The 16,761-nt window shown below is 54.9% G+C and overlaps 1 non-coding gene across 7 annotated transcripts in view; it reads left to right on the forward strand.

Annotated features, from left to right (window-relative positions):
* Positions 1-16,761, forward strand: part of LOC101419946 (uncharacterized) — a 58,466-nt gene that overhangs the window by 32,240 nt on the left and 9,465 nt on the right. The gene's annotated exons all lie outside the window — the stretch shown is intronic.

Consider the following 16,761-nt stretch of genomic DNA (forward strand, 5'->3'; position numbering starts at 1 on the left):
TCCTGGTACTTTGCATCAGCACCCCTTTTCTGACTAATATAGCCCCCTTCCATTTTTAATAGTAAATCAAGTTACCACTCTTGAAAGAGGATTTCTCCGTGTCTGATGTTGCCTTTTCTTTCCTAGCTGATTCATCAAGTCCCATGCTGCTTCTGTGTATTCATTCCACAGACATTTATCTAGCATCTGCTGTGCAGCACCCACAGTGCTAGGTGGATACTGGGATACATAATGAAAAAGGAGACTTCCAACTCAGAAACTAGTGGAGACTTAGACTCTGAAAGCATAATTCCCAGGAAATTAATATATTACAATAAGAGGTTGTAAGAAAAAAAAATGCAGGATACTTTGCAAATTGTGTTAAAAACGTTTGTGATGTTTAGAAGAGATGGCGCTAACTTTTAAAGCTACATAGCCATGTTGTTATAATTGTGCCCTGACTCCAGACCCTGGGCAGAAGGGTGCAGAGTAGGGAAACAGAGGTGATACTTCATTCATTCGCTCCTGATAACAGCCCTCTGAACTGTGCAATGGCAGATATTACTGACACTCCCATTTTAAAGACGTGGAAACTGAGGCCGTTAAGGCTGTGCCTGGCCTGATGCCTCCTGGCGGGGCTCGCATCTCCTCTTCTGTCACCTCTGTCGCCGGCAGAGGGCAGTGGCACCCCGGCTGGTGCCTGCATGCTGGTGTGGTCCAGCATCCGCCCAGCCCACAGGGGTGTGCCCTGGCTTTCCAGTAGAGGGCACTGCTGAGCTGGCTCGGGCGTCACCTCACAGAGCCTCACTCACCCCAGGTACAGCTCAGCTCCCTCGGGCTTTTTCTTGCACGATGGCGTGTGCACCTGTGTTTTCCTAGATGATTGTTTCCTAACCAAGCTGTGGCATGACAAACCAAGGAAAGTTACCTGGGTCATCTCAGGTGAGGAGCTCATGATCCTCAGAACACAGGCACAGCCCCCCTAACTGCTGAACTGGTTGTGGCATGGTGTGCGGGTGCCACGTGGCACGTCCGTCATGTAGGCACAATCATTCAGTTTCTCCAGGCAGGATGGCCCGGCAGCATTTCCACCCCACCCACAGGTAGTTTCGCTTTCCTAATGTTGTTAAAAAGTACCTTCTAACTGAAGTAGGGTGGCTGAACAGGTTTCAACATTTTATTTACTTTTTAAAAATATCACCATTTGTTTCAGATGCCTTCCTTCTGGTGGGTCTTGTTCCTTTCCTCTCAGGAAGATGTCTAGAACTGTCCTCTTTGGCATTTGTCCAAAGTCCAGATTTTAATGGCTTTTGGACTGTGGTTTAATTTTAACCATAAAGCTTTCTTTGGAATAATTACTTTTTAATCTTCAAAGGGCCAGTTTGATACAGTGCAATAAACAGCTTCTACCCAGAATAAGTAGAAGTTATGTGCATTTGCTGCTGGCCTGTCTCTTTTTCAAAGGGGAGACTGGTTCGAGAAAAAAAAGAAAGAAAATGAAAATTGTGGGTTGGGCGGTTTGGGGGACTCATTTGGATGTCTCCTTTAATCAGTTTCATTAACTCCGGGTGCATAAGGAGAGAGGATCGGGGAGAGAATTGAGAGAGGAAACCATGAAGAGGCCTCTGAGCAGTTATAAGTGGAAGGCAGCAGAGAAGGGCTTCTTCTTAGAGCTGGCCTCTGGGTGGCCGTGTGGCCTCAGTTTTCTGGGACAATCTCAATTTCTGGGGCAGAAAGCACAGTGGCCCTTTGTCATGCAGCTGATTGCCACCAATTCCAGTTCTGACAACATGGTCACTAGAGAGGCCCAGCAGAGCCCCAGACTCCCAGCGCTGGTCTGGATTCTTCCGATTCCCCTGCCTCCCATAGTGCTAGTCCTTTGGCAAGAATGACTTGTACCTATAGAACCTTACAGAATTTTTGATGCAGCAGGGCAGAAATTGGTCATCGCCTTTTTTTTTCTGGAGGCTATCAGAAGCTGTTACTAGTGGAAGGTCAGTCTTCGGTGAAAATAAATGGTCCCTGACTACCCATTGAGTCAGTGAGAAACAAGGCTTCCATTTAAAAGAATCTGACTTTGTGCAGGCTCTTGTTTTTCAAATTTATTTTTATTTATTTCTCTCCCCTTCCCCCCACCCCCGCCACCCTGTTGTCTCCTCTCTTGTGTCGATTCGCTGTGTGGTCTTCTGTGTCCACTTGTATTCTCGTCAGAGGCACCAGAAACCTATGTCTCTTTTTTGTTGCATCATCTTGCTGCGTCAGCTCTGTGTGTGTGTGGTGCCACTCCTGGGCGGGCTGCGCTTTTTGTGCGGGGCGGCTCTCCTTGTGGGGCACACTCCTTGGACATGGGGCTTCTCTATGTGGGGGACACCCCTACGTGGCAGGGCACTCCTTGTACGTGGCAGCACTGTGCATGGGCCAGCTCACCACATGGGCCAGGAGGCCCTGGGTTCGAACTCTGGACCTCCTATATGGTAGGCGGACACTCTATCAGTTGAGCCACATCTGCTTCCCATGCGCAGGCTTTTTTAGGAGCAGGTGCATACTGCCAGGTATGTCTTTGCTGGCCTGATCAGGCTCACAGGAGCCCCCAGAGGCAGGGATCATTAATCTGACAGCTCCCTCCCCACTGCTGTGCCTTGTTCGAAACACTCAGGGGATGGTAGATCAACACACTTATAGGTTATGTTCCGTGTGCATAAGGAGAATGGCCCATCCCTGCACGACCTAATCTGGCATAGAATCAGAAGCTGGCACCTCCCTTACCTCTGCAAGAGGAATGAAGAAGAGACGGCGAGTTTCATGTGCCCAGAGGAAAACAGATGTGACATGAATGAATTGAAAGTTGTAGGGAAAAAAAAAGAAGCTGAGCTAATCTGGGAGTCTGATCCACAGTGCTGAGCATGCTTTTCTATTTCATCATTCGGTTTCCAGCTCAGCTCTGCAGCTCCGACGTTTCTACGCCTTCTCCGTGGCCTTCGTGCTCCTCATTCGGCCCTGAGAGGCCGCATCCCAGGACTTCCCCCTTTGCTGAGTCTGCCTGTCCACCTGCCAAGGGGGGAGGCACTGGGGTGGCGCTCTCAGGGTGGTACTAGGCTCCCCAAAGGGAGCTGTCACCTGTGGGCGATGTTTCTCAGAAGCTCTGCGGGGTAACTGGTTGGGCATTGATGGAGTTGGCAGGGAGATGGCCCAAGATTGCAGATGTCTATCTAGGGGAGACAAACCGCTTTGGGCCCCAGGGTGCCTCTGCGTCTTGGACAGGGTGGGAGAGTGGAATCAGGGAACATTTGCACCATGAACTCTTAGGATTTTGTGATGGTTTGCCAAGGATTGGGGCTTCTCTTTTGTCTTGGTGATAGCCTCAGAAGCACAAGAAAAGCAATTAGAGTCACAGAGTCTGAGAAACAAAAGCTCACGTAGGAGGCTCGGGCTAGTGGGGTAGATCCCAGAAGTTGCGGGATATTCAGGGTGGTGGCCAGACTCAGCCCCCTGGAATCCACCTCTGGGGCTGAGGAGAACGTTTCTTTATTAGCGGTCAGTGAGAAATGCCCTCTAAATACTCTTTTCTTGGAACCAAGGGTTTTAGTCAGATTATAGTCAACCCAATTAGAAGGTTGTCTGTTTAATTAATAGATAGCTCCACGGTGTGGGCCAGCGAGCTCACGCATAGCCCTGAACGTTAGCAACGCTGTCTTGGGGCTCTAGAAAAATTATTCATTTGGAGGTTTTTTACTATGTTGGTCTCCAGGCAGGCACGGATCAGCAGTCGAGTAAAATATTGAAGCAGTGTCCCAAATGTTAGTTCTAAAAAGCCAGCACCTTGAACACCTTGAGCTCCGGCCGTGGCCTAGCGTGGCCGCAGAAGCATTACATCACTGTGTGTCACCACAGGGAGCCCGGGGGCTGTGAGGTCTCTGCAGTCAGAGGCGGCAGTGCTGCTGACGGGGCCGTTCCTCCAGAGGACGCACCCGTCAGCAGGACGGTGTTTGCATTGCTTGTTTGCCATCTTGTGGCACATTATGCAGAACTCCCCTGAAGTTCAAGGTAATATTTAGAAATATTGAAGATGGCAAAAGCTAGAAAAACACCTTAACAGGCACCGTAACAGATTGGAGTGCACGAGACAACCTTGGGAGTTGGCAGGAGTGAACCAGGCAGGTACCGGTGTCTTAGAGAAGCACAGACATCCGTGAAACGTGCAGTGGAAGAGGTATTTCTGGCAGCTTGGGGCAGAGCAAGGAGGGAAAGCAGTCAATAAACCCTCAGCAGACATTGCCGACTCTCAAGAGCTATTCTCTCCCTCTAGAAAGCACTGGCTGTCCCATTGTGTGGGTCAGTTAGTTGGCAACAAGCAGAAATTGTGAAGGAGCAAAGCACAGAGCAGGCTGAAGGAGTGGTTAAGGACGAATGCCCTGGCTTCAAAGATGAAACAGTTGAACCTCAGAGCTCACTGTAAGATGTGAAGAGTCACTCCAACTTTACAGGCTTCTTAAACTGGTATTTTGGACTGTCCGCAGGTCTGGCATTAGAGACAACACACAGAACGCTTCCAGCCACACCTAAACATTCTCAAATGACTTAGCTGTCAGGTTTTTTGTTTTGTTTTTTTCCCTAATTGCTTGAGGGAGCGTCTCTGTTATTTACAGTTTGGGGATGGCAGGGTAGGGAAATCTGTGGTTTGACAGAGGAGCCTCTTTCAGCTCCTTTGATGAAATCAGTCAAAATTGTCAGAGACCCCACTCCCCCAAATCAGTCTCTCCCTGTGGCCTTTACCATGGTCATGAGGCCAGGGCCAGGGCTTTAGAATTCATTTCGACTTCTTCACTGATGTGCTGGGTGAAGAGTGGTAGCCAACTCCCCTGAAAGCTCCTTGTTCCCCTCCCCGCCTCTGCTTTTGTCCTGATGGAATGAGAAGGCATCTACCTCTCCCTTCTTTCTGTCCTCCCTTGATATTGGTAACAGCAATGAGAATGGCCACAAAGTCCTTTGAATGACCTCATGAAGCTACAGTCAACTCGTTATTACCCTTGGGTCAGTCTCAAATCCCCTAGGGTCCCCTCTGCTGCCCTGGCTATGGTGCCTAAGAGAGAAGGGGAAGCTGGCTGTGCAGTGCCACATGGCGCTGTGGGTGGGAGATGGTTGCTCGGGACTTTGGCATGGACAGCCTTAGGACAAATGGCAGTTCAGTGGCCTGGGGAGCCTCGGCCACCTCCAGGGCAACTTGCTGGGCTGTGTATTTCCAGCCCTGGTTCTAGGTACTAATAATGGGTGGAATGAAAAGACTCTTTCCCCTGACGCACTTTTACGAGATGTTCACAAAGATGAGGCGGCAGTGAAACGGTTAACCCTGCCCACCTGCGTAGTGAGGTGTCAGAAGGGCAGGGAGGCCTGGCGGGAGGCCCCACCTTCCCTTTAGGAAGCAGGGAACAAGGGAGCCCCAAGCCTTGTAACCTAGATATGGAACTTTTGAGGCTGACGGTGCTGTGCCCTGCTGTGGCAGGAGTGTGGGGAGAGGAGCTGTTGCTTGGGCAGGCAGCCCTTTCCACACCAACTCCTCTTGGGTAACTGGTTCCACACAAAGCCTGTTTAGGGGCTGCTCAAACTCCTCCCTCACCCCGAAATGATAGACAAAAAGTTGATTTCTTAAGAGAAAAAATTAGGCCTGTGTGCCCCATTCCCCCCTCAGAGCACCTCAAGGACAAAGGAATCTTCTAGTGTGTGTGTGTGTGTGTGGGGTAGTTTGCAGAAGGAGACTCGAGTAAGCCCAGAGTCCAGTGGGAGCTCATTAAACCCTCGTTGAGAGGAGCCTGGCAGGTGTCTGGGTGAGGACAGGAGCTGGAGCTGAGGCTGAGCTGTACGCTGAAGGTGCAGTAGTGGCCATGGAACATGAGAGGAGGACAAGGGTAATTATATGAGCTGAAAGGGAGTATAAAATCTGTTTGGTTGCCAAAAGGTGTTTTAGCAGAACGAAATTGAGAACTGCTGCACAGGTGAAATACGCCGTGTTGACTGACATAGGTCCACGGCAGTCAGTGGCTTAACGTGGATCTTTTCCATGTTTCTGCCACCAGAATTTGCCAGTGGGATGTCAAGGGACTTGCGTTGTTTGTGCTGTTAGATTATCTTCTGAGCAATTTGGGGCTTTAAGAAAATGTCGGAGAAGTCAGCATCCGACAGGACCCCCGGCCCTGCCCAGGGAAGGCGAGGGTCCTCCCGGGCAGCCCCCTGGGGCCCTTCCCCGCTGCCGCTCCCCGCGTGGCCCTCCTGTGCCTCGGGACGGCCGTCGCCCTTCTGTCTGGCCCTCGCCCTTCCTGCGGGTGAGCGGGGCTCCTGCCCCGGGAGGGCGCGTAGGCGTGTGGGAGTGTGTGGGAGGACGCGTGAAAGCCTGAGTGTGGGACTGTGTGTGGGTGCAGATGGGCGCGGAGGAGAGAGGCTCTGCTCCTGCAGGTCCCCTCCAGTGGGCAGTGTCAGGGCCTCTGTGGAGCCAAGGGGAGGCGAGAGTGACACCGAGCGCCAAGAGCAGGAGCCGGCCGGGATGCCAGGGGCTTTCGCTCCTCCAATGAGAGACGCCGCAGAAGGGCTTAGCTGCAGGCCAGCGGCGAGCACCTCAATGAGAGCCTCGAGGCGGGCTGGACGTCTCGAGTCCGCCCTGCTCGCTGGATGAGCAGACTGGCTCTCTGGGACCTGGCAGCAGAAATGACACTTGGAACAGATTTTCAAAATAGAAATCAAGGTGAAGTCTCTTGTCAGCTAGATGCAGAGGCCCGGGCTGCCCTTCACCCCCATTGTCCTTCAGCTTCTGCTTCCTCTGGAGGGTAATCGTGCCCCGTGGCCGCAGTCTTTAGGCTGACCCTCCTCACTGGTGACAGGGCGCCTCGGTGACAACAGTGGGTCTGTGAGTCACCTTCCTGGGCAGAAGGCGACCCATTTTCCCTGACCCAGTTCTGCGGGGCCGCTCTAGAGGCTGTTCTTGAGTCAGGGTTCCATCACCCGATGTCAGCCCCGACAGGCAAGGAGAGAACACGTGTTCCCGCGGTGGCCCCGGGGGCTGGGCGCGGGGCTCTGCCCGTGGTCTTCCTGGTTGCCAGGCTGTCACTCCCAGGGGCTGGGAATGTCACGGGGCTTCTGGAGAGGTTGTCCACCAGTGCAGGCCTGCCCCCGCAGCCGTCACCCAGGGAGGACAACGCAGGGTCGGCACTCGCCGTCCCCAGGATGTGTGTCCCCAGGGAGGACAACGCAGAGTCGGCACCCGCCGTCCAGCCTGTCCTAGTTCTCAGCTGAGAGCCCACTTGGTTTTTCCTCTCCGTGGAAGATCAGGAGGGAGTAGGTTTGTTTGCCCACATGCCAGCAGGCGGATGACTGGTGCAGAGAGGGGTGTGCTCAGGGCGCAGCGTCAGGGCCGGCCCCTCCTAGCGCCTCCCGGCCTCACCTGGGAGTGCTGTCAGCAGCAGGTCACTTCCAAACCAGGAGGTGTTGGGAAACCCCTTGGGCAGGACATTTCGAAACAAGATTCTGATTTAGAAAAAACATAGTGGGGTGGGGTTCTAAGGAATGAAGGCGACAGAAGAAACTGCCATCCTGACACTCCGCTGGATAGCGGGGATGAAAGAAGAGCCTAGAAGAGCCTAGAATGGGGTGGGGGGGTCCACTGAGCCAGCGAGAACCCCACAGGGCTCTTCCTGGGTGGCCACTCCCCACTTGTGCGCGGAGGCGCGCCGAGCCTCTCCGTTCACCTGGCAAAACCACACCTGGTGCAGTGCTTTCGGTCCAGGGCATGTCAGCACCAGCAAGGCGTAGATAAATCAGAGGGCTCCCGCAGAAGAGGGAGGGGTTTGTGGAAGGGGAGGGTGGGATTAGCAGGAGTATTAGAAAATATTTAGAAAGCCAAACAGGTATGTTTCAGGCTTATTGGATAATTCAGAGGAAGCCCAGTGGTGAAGCAAGGAGGCCCTGGGTGGGGAGGGGTAGCTTCCGCCCTGCCGGCCGGGGACCGTCCTGCTGTCCAGGCTCCCTCACTACACGGTCCTCCTGGGCTTTAGCTCAGGACACCCTGGCATCGAGTGGCTCCTGGTGATGGGCATCTGGACATGAAGAGCACAGAGGAAGGTGCTGGTAGGACACCGGGCCCGAGGGAGGCAGACCCCAGGAGGGGAGAGAAACTGAGGAATGGAGAGGAAGCACAGTGAAAACACAAGGGAACGCGTTTCCAGCGTGGCCACCTGTGGCTGCAGCTGCACCTGGGCTCAGGGGAGTTACGGTGGTGGACTTTCCGGACACTGATTGCCCTTCGTTTTCCGTTGGACACCACTCAACCATTATGCTCTCCTGTTTTAAAAATACAAACCAAAACGCACACACAAGGCAGGGAGGGGCATCCTGGAAGGAGCAAAAAAGAAGACGAGAGCAAAGAATTGGGTATGGCATCTGGAGGACTTGGATCGGTGCAGCCTAGAATCCAAACACCTTAGCGAATCTGTCACCTGCTAACTAGACCCTCTTCATCTAGGTGGAACAAAGAAAGTGGTGCTCTGTGAGGATGTTCGGGGCCACCCTGCGAGACAGTGGCGCTCGCAGAGTGAGCTAGCCGGTCCCGGGTGAGAGGGGCTTGTGAGTCACGAGCAGGCTCACCTCCGCCGCCCAGAAGCCATGACTTCCCGGTCTCGTGCAGGGTGGGGACCATCTAACCGGAGTCACCGCCAGCCTCTCCCAGTCTCCTCCAGTGACAAGCGATGGCATCCTCAGTCCACCCAGCTCAGCCCCAGGCATTTTGCCAAAACGTCAGGGAACAGGTGTAGGCGAAGGGGGTCACAGGCCTCTCATTTCGTGTCCTTTCTCTTCCTTCCCAGGGCCCAGCCTGCAACCAAGCAGGGATTTCTCGTCATGGGCCACCTACTCTAGTCCAAGAGTAATCACAAGGTCCCCCAACTCTGAGCTCAGAGGAAGCTTATTTTTATCGTCCAGTGCTAGGAGACTAGGAAAGCCCAGTGTTTGCCTGCACTGTGTGGGAACATTGTCCCCTGCTCCTGCTGCCCGGCACAGTCAGCGGCCAGCACAGACGCAGCACCACGGCTCGGCGTAGGCCCCAACGCTGGCCTAGAGCTTTAGCTTCACCAAGCACTTTCCACCACGTCTTCTTATTTAATCCTCACAACAATCCCGTGTTACTGTCACTTCTGCTCAGAGACGCCAGAACTTAGGCTCGGGAAAGGTAAGAGGCTTCTTCAACATCAACTGGCAGACCTGGGGCTCGCCTGGCCTCCTCCACGCCACTCCTTCGCCTCACTCTAGCATCAGGCTCTCTGCAGACCACAGAGCTCCCCCTGAGTCAGGATTCCTGCATCTCTGACCTCACCCTCGTCTGCACCCAGGTGACCTCCCACGATCTGCCCCCCTCGCTGCCTTCCTCTTGCCCATTTCCTCCCACCTCCACGCCTGTGACCAACAGACGAGGAGAACCTTCTCCATGAAGAGTTTACACACTCACAAGGCATCTCCAAGGTTTCTTTCACTACAAAAGCCATGTGATCATTGTAGAAAAGTACGAAATAGAGAAAAACTAAAAGAAGAAAATAAACTTCAGAATTCTGCCACTGAGCAGTAACTTCTACTGTGAACACTGGGGTGTTTAGCTTTTCAGGACTTGTCTGGCATAGAGTTGCACCTCCTTAGGTTTACTGCAGTGGAAGATACGACCGTCCCAGAATTCGGTTTTGAGACCTCCTTCTTTACTAATATATTGTAAACATTTTCCTGTTATTACATATTTTATATCCTATTTAGTAAATACATAAATTTTTAGTAGTACCCTACAGTTAAACATTTAGATTGTTTTTACTTTGTCAGTATTTTAACCAGTTTTATGGTAGATATCTCCTCTTTATAGTTAAAAGGTAGTCAATTTTTCTTTTCTTTGATGGAGAATGAAGCTGAATTTTCTTCAGACAATTTTTATCATTTGAAGGTCTTTCATTAATAGCTCATCCATACTATTTGCCAGTTTTCCATGGTGTTTATATTTTTTTAGTGGATATGAAAGAACTCTATACTGAAAAGGCTAAAATCCTAAGAAGCCTAAACTGTTATCTGCTAAAGACTCACTTCGACATCAGGACACTCGAGTCACTTTGAATTTGTGTGAACTTGTCGTTCATTTCCCCTGAATACCAACCAGACCACTGATTCTTTGTTTTTCTCAACTCCTTTCTCTCTGACAAACCCCGCCCAATCTGTGCATTTTAGTGTGAGTTCCACACTCCAAACAAGGAAGCGTGGCTGAGGGCTCCTCCTGCCGCGCTCACCCACAGAGGCGCCTGGCCTCCCCGCCTGGGCACCTGCTCCCTAAGGGCTGCTGGAGAATCACACACTCCCACCATCTGCCCCGACCCTCCCCTCCTCCCCCTTACATGGCTGCTGCCTGGGGGCTTAGGGCAACCCCTAGAGGTCCCTGCACAGGGAGCCTCTTGGAATTCTCTGAAAGAACGGGATGCAGAATGTGTGTCGGGAGGTGGTGGTTGTATCAGTGGCAGAGGGAATCCTCTTGCTGGGGTAGGGAGGAAGTGCCAGCCAGGTCTCCCACCCTCCACACCCCAGTGGTGAGGTGCTGCTGGTGCGGGCCTCACGTGCGCTGTGGGCTGCCGGGCGCCGGCCCTTCCTCCTTTTCCCGAGTCCCAGGCGGTCCGCTCCTCTGCCCTGTTATTACCGCTGGCAGGCTCATTTGTGCCGCGGGCAGGAGGGATGCAAGTCATTCCAGTTCCCCAGGTCTCCTTCAGCAACTCATCCGCTGCCTGCCCGCGCGCGTGGGGAAGGGGAGGTGCCTGGGCCTGTTACCTGCAGTCCCGGCCGGCCGCGGGGGAGGCAGGGAGGGGACCGGGCAGGAGCCTGCTGGACTGGTCGAGCAGAGGTGGTGAGGATGCGCGAGCTGCTTACGCGGCCAAGATCATTGCTTTGGAAAACTGGGACTAGAGGGAGGAGGTCAGGTGTGCGTGGGGCGGGCGCGGGGCGTCCCCCAGCTCCTGTGGGTTTGGAATGTCCTGGCTCACTCCAGGTGCCCCAAGTCCTTCCCCGGGCTCTCCCCTCTCCTGCCCCCTCCCACCACGTCTCCCAGGTGCTGTGGCTGCAACCAGCACCCCTAGGCCGGTCTACTCCCTCCCAGGCGTTGGACTTTTCTTTACAGGGGGGCCAGGGCTCTCCCCATCTCTTCTCCCGGGCCTCCTCGTGTTTCCTGGCAGGCCGTGGGTGCCCTAGAGCACCCGGCTTGGAGCCAGGCAACCTGCCCTCACACCCGGCCCTGCCAGCTCACCCGCGGTGACCGACCTGGGCTGTTCCTTCACCGCTCTGGGCTTGGCTTTCGTCATCTGTAAAATGACAGGCAGAGGCCCATCGTCTCTGGTGGTTGGAGGGGCCCATGAGGGCCCATGTCCAGGACGCTCAGCCACGCTCCTGCCACCCTCCTGTCTGCACTCTGTTGACGTGGGTGGGCCTTTGGGAGCTTAAGTGCCCCCTGCTGTGGTGAGAAGCTGCCGACCGGGCCACCTTGCCCCTTCCTGCTGCCTTCTCTTCTCCTGCGGTGCAGCCCTGTCTGCGCGCACGGGGAGCAGGGAGCAGGCCTTGTCCCGCTCTGCGTCCCCTAGGCCTCCGCTCATCTGGCCCGGAGCAGGGAATTCAGTGGCCAGAGCCCAAATGAGTGGTGGATGGCATGAGAAGGACATCTGTTTCAGAGAGAAAAGAGCCCAAACTTGAGTGTCCACAGACCTTTGTCACTCAGGAGCCACGGGACCTTGAGCAAATTGTTTCATCTCCTTGAGCCTCAATGTTGGTCTAAAACAGGAACAGTCATAGGCACCTGCTAGGGCTGCTGAGGGCCGTAGCGATGTCAGAAGGAGCCCGGCTCATCGCTGCGTGGCACGTAGTAGGCGCTCGGCGGGTGGGAGCGGCGCTTCTAGAGGACTGCGTTATGTGCTTGCCTAAAGCACGTGGTGACTCCTAGGCATCTTGGTCAGCAGGAGCCCTCTTTGGTCCCACGCCCCTGGCACCGCTGTCCCTCTGTCCCGAATTAGTCATGCTGCTGTGACAGTAATGGGCCGCAGCCTCATGGCGAGGCCCACCCCCGACTCGGGGGCCCTCACTTGCTCTCCGCCACGGGCAGCTCAGCCCAGGTGACCCCCCGGGGTGGGGGGCACCCCCAGCCACCCCTCGAGCCTGAGGTAGGAGTGCAGCCTGAGGCCAGGTGAGAGCGCTCCCACCCCGAGCCGGGCAGGCCTACCAGGGCACCCGTCTCTGAGCACGGTCCTAAGATACCTGATTTGTGGCTTATTCTACTTTGGGCGGCTGATGGGGTAGCAGTGCTCTCATCCATTTTGGAGAGAGAGACAAAATGGGGAGCGGAGGAAACCAGGCACTTGACACTGAGGACTTGCAGTCAGGAGGGGAAATGAAGACCTCGTGCTGGGTGTCCCGAGCCACCTTGCCTGCGCGGCCTCTGCACCTGCCTCAGTCCGCCCTCCAGTGATGGCCTGGCAGCACGTGGCCCTGGGGCCCACGGGATGTGCCCTGGCAGGACAGACGTGGGATGGCATCTTGGAGGGAGAAGGGGGAATTGGTGCCGGCCAAGTGGACAAAGGAGCTATGGACAGACGGGTGGGCCCGGGGACACGGAGGGCCGCAGCGCCAGGAGCATGTTCGAGCTCGAAGGCTGGGGGACTGATTTGGAACACGATGGATCTGTGGAAAAGGTCATGTGGCTGCCGCCCCCCAAGGGAGTGGACTTGGCCTGCGCGGCTCCAGGGACAGGCCAGGGCCAGAGGCGGGAGGGTCCTCCTTACCTCCAGCCCTAGCACGGAACAGCCTCCCAACCGGGTTCCCTCTCCCTGGTGTTTTCGTCGCCATTTCATTCTTTTTTTTAAAGACTTATTTTGTATTTAATTCTCCTCCCGCCCCCTCCCCCCCACAGTTGTCTGCTCTCTGTGTCCATTCACTGTGTGTTCTTCTGTGTCCACTTGTATTCTTGTCAGTGGCACCGAGAATCTGTGTCTCTTTTTGTTGCGTCATCTTGCTGCGTCAGCTCTCCGTGTGTGCGGTGCCATTCCTGGGCAGGCTGCACTTTTTTCACGCTGGGCCGCTCTCCTTACAGGGTGTGCTCCTTGCGTGTGAGGCTCCCCTAAGTGGGGGACACCCCTGCGTGGCACGGCACTCCTTGTGCGCCTCAACACTGCGCGTGGGCCAGTTCATCACACAAGTCAGGAGGCCTGGGGTTTGAACCCTGGACCTCCCATGTGGTAGGCGGACGCCCTACTATCCGTGGGGCCGATTCCGTTTCCCGCCATTCCATTTTGTTCACTGCTCTTCCGCCCTGGCTTGTGCCTCCTTGGGAAGGGGGATTAGGGCCAGAAGTCCCCATCACTGCCCGTCAGTCTCACCTTTAGCATTTCCCGGCTGAAAGGGCCTTGCAGATGACTTTGTCCAGACTTAGGCCTGCGCATTATATCCCTCCATGAATCCCTAACAAATGGCTCCCAGCCTCTGCCCGCACCCTCCAGCGTCAGTGCCGGGCGCCCCCTCCGGAGCAGCCGACCCCCGGCACCCTGGGACGGGGCCTGCCCCCCTCTGCCGCTCACCTCTTGGCTTCTGCCCTGCAGAGCCACCTGGAGGAAGCCTGCTCCCTCTTCCCAGGCCACACTCCCACTCCCCGCAGAGCGCCCTTCTCCTGGCCTTTCACCCTCCTCCTCCCTGCGCAGCTAGTCAGCGAGGTTCCTCTAGAGCTTTATCTAAATGGGGCCCTGGAGATGCAAAGTCTTTATAAAAGGGAGGGACTTTAGAACTCCTGAAACCACCTCATCTTAGAGCTGACGTGATGTGGCCAAGGTCACAGGCACGGGAGCCCGGCCTCCTGCAGCGCAGCGGCCAAGGCTATCCCTGCCTCGCCAACTCTGGTGACAAGCACAGGGCAGAGGGAGGGGTCGTGGTCATTGCCTCCACACTTCTTTTCTGATGTTGTCTAAGATGTTAGCTTTTTTTTTTTTGGCAGCTCCATCTCCCTTTTGATGTGTTGAGCCTCAACTAAAACCCCTAAATTGTTTTATAACTTTATTTTGTTCTTATTGTAAAAATAATATATGTTCATTGTAAAACAAATTAGAAAATACATAAGAATATGAAATATAAATCTTAATAGCACTTGCTGTGGATGTAAAGTTCTTCCCACCCTCCCCTGGTTACTTTATTATTATTATTATTATTATTAAATTTCTCTTCCCTTCCCCGCCAGTTGTCTGCTCTCTGTGTCCATTCGCTGTGTTCTTCTGTGTCCGCTTGTATTCTTGTCAGCGGCACCTGGAATGTGTGCCTCTTTTTGTTGTGTCATCTTGTTGTGTCAGCTCTCTGTGTGTGCGGCACCACCCTGGGCAGGCTGCACTTTTTTCTCGCTGGGCGGCTCTCCTTTCGGGGTGCACTCCTTGTGCATGGGGCTCCCCTATGCGGGGGACACACCTATGTGGCACGGCACTTCTTGCGTGTGCATCAAAACTGCGCATGGGCCAGCTCATCACACAGGTCAGGAGGCCCTGGGTTTGAACCCTGGACCTCCATGTGATAGGCGGATGCTCTATCCGTTGAACCAAATCCGCTTCCCCCTTGGTTACTTTTTAAATTATTTAAAAGTATAAATTGGCCTCAACTCTTTCCTTTTTCTGGCCCTCTTGCTAAGGCCCTCCCAAATTTCTTATCTCTCAGAATCCCATTCTGTCTTCTTAGAGGCACCAAGGTAGGACTCAAAAAAATAAAAAGGCCTATGCTCCCAATGAGTGAATGAAATGATAAGTCATAGCCTCTTCCAGATTGTCGATCTGATGGTGAGACCCTCTGGCCCACCCCAAATGCCAATTGTTCTCCCTTTTGGGTCTTCGAGCCTCCTCTGCCCTTTCCTGAAACACTCTCCCCCCTTCCGCCTTCGTCAGGGCCTCAGTTTCTCCAGCCGGCTGGAAGCCCTCCTCTTCCAAGACGCAGTCACCGCAAACCCGCTCCTTTCTGTGGGTCCAGGGCATTTGCATCTGGCCTCGCCATTTGTCCCGAGCTATAGATGGACAAGCACTGGCCTCTCTTCCTCCCTTGGGTCTCATTTCCCAGTCATCTGCAAGCCCCCGTGCTTGTCTGATTTCTCCCACAGCCTCCTACTGGGTCTGGAGAACATTCTGGGTCCTTAGGATGTGACCGTCTGGCCAGACCCTGCGAGAGAGGGGCTCTTCCGGGTGAGGAGTAGGAGGGAGCGCGGAGGCTCAGGGGCCCCAGGAAGCCTCGCCTCACTCACCCTGGTTTTTGGGGAGCTCATCACGCCTCCTCCTGAAGTTCACGTGGCAGTTAGTTGTCTGAGTTCCCAACAGTGGGCTCTGCCCGTCTTGGGACACATTAAAATCACATTTGGGGCAGCGGACTTGGCCCAGTGGTTAGGGTGTCCGTCTACCACATGGGAGGTCAGCGGTTCAAACCCTGGGCCTCCTTGACCCATGTGGAACTGGCCCATGTGCAGTGCTGATGCGCGCAAGGAGTGCCGTGCCACGCAGGGGTGTCTCCTGCATAGGGGAGCCCCACATGCAAGGAGTGCACCCCGTAAGGAGAGCTGCCCAGTGTGAAAGAAAGTGCAGCCTGCCCAGGAGTGGTGCCACACACATGGAGACATGGAGAGCTGACACAAGATGATGCAACAAAAAGAAACACAGATTTCCGTGCCAATGACAACAACAGAAACGGACAAAGAAGACGATGCAACAAATAGACACAGAGAACAGACAACCGGGGTAGGGGGGGAAGGGGAGGAAATAAATAAATAAATAAATCTTTAAAGAAAAAAGTCATATTTGGTGGGACTTATTTGGTGGGACATATTTGGTGGGAAAAAAAGTCATATTTCCCATCGGGAGGTGTCTCGAGATGAGGAATTGCTCTATGCCCAGCTCCTGAGGAGACGAGGGCCCTTCCCAACCCTCTGGGCCTCTTGGGGAGCCTTGGAGGTCAGGCCAGCGTTCCCTTCTCCTTGCAGCACCCGGACACCCACCCCGACACCAACCTGACAGTGACCCTGACCCTGACCCCAACCCCAGCCCTGACACCGACCCTGACCCTGACCCCGACCCTGACCTGGACCCAGACACCAACACCCACCCTGACACCAACACCCACCCTGACACCAACGCGGACACCAACCCCAACCTGGACACTGACCCCAGCCTGGACACCAACTCCGACCCTGCTCACGCGCTGGCAGTCCAAGTCAGAGGCCTGAGGGCCCTCCTCCTCCATCTGGCCAGGGCATGGTGGAAGAACCCTGAACTCCAACCCCCCCAGTGACCCCAGGTATGTGCCGGGGCAGACCAGGCAATCACTAAAATTTCTGCCGGGTGCCCCACTAAGTGCCCCCCACTTCCCACAAGGCAGTGTGGTGGGCGGCAGCACAGACTGAGCCAGGCCGCCTGGTTTTGCGCCAGCTCCAGTGCTGTGGGACTTTGGGCCAGTTGCCAATGTCCCTCTTCCAGCAACACCAGCACCCGCCTCGGAGCGCGGACACTGGGCCGTGGGAACTGACACGCAGTGCAGAGCACGTGCTGGGGCCGGTTCCTTCCCTGGAGCCTGGTGTCCAAAGTAGCAGGGGGCAGTCTCCTCCTTCCTCTGACCCAGGCCCAGGGCTGGCAACCCCTGGTGGCGCTGGCCTCTGGGGGGACGCAGGGATGCAGGGGCCTTAAGCAGGTGGATGCCCGCCTCGGCCTTCGGGGCCAGGCTCCAGTGTTCACCCAG

The sequence above is a fragment of the Dasypus novemcinctus genome, chromosome 10, assembly GCF_030445035.2.
Source record: "Dasypus novemcinctus isolate mDasNov1 chromosome 10, mDasNov1.1.hap2, whole genome shotgun sequence".
Lineage (NCBI taxonomy): Eukaryota > Metazoa > Chordata > Mammalia > Cingulata > Dasypodidae > Dasypus > Dasypus novemcinctus.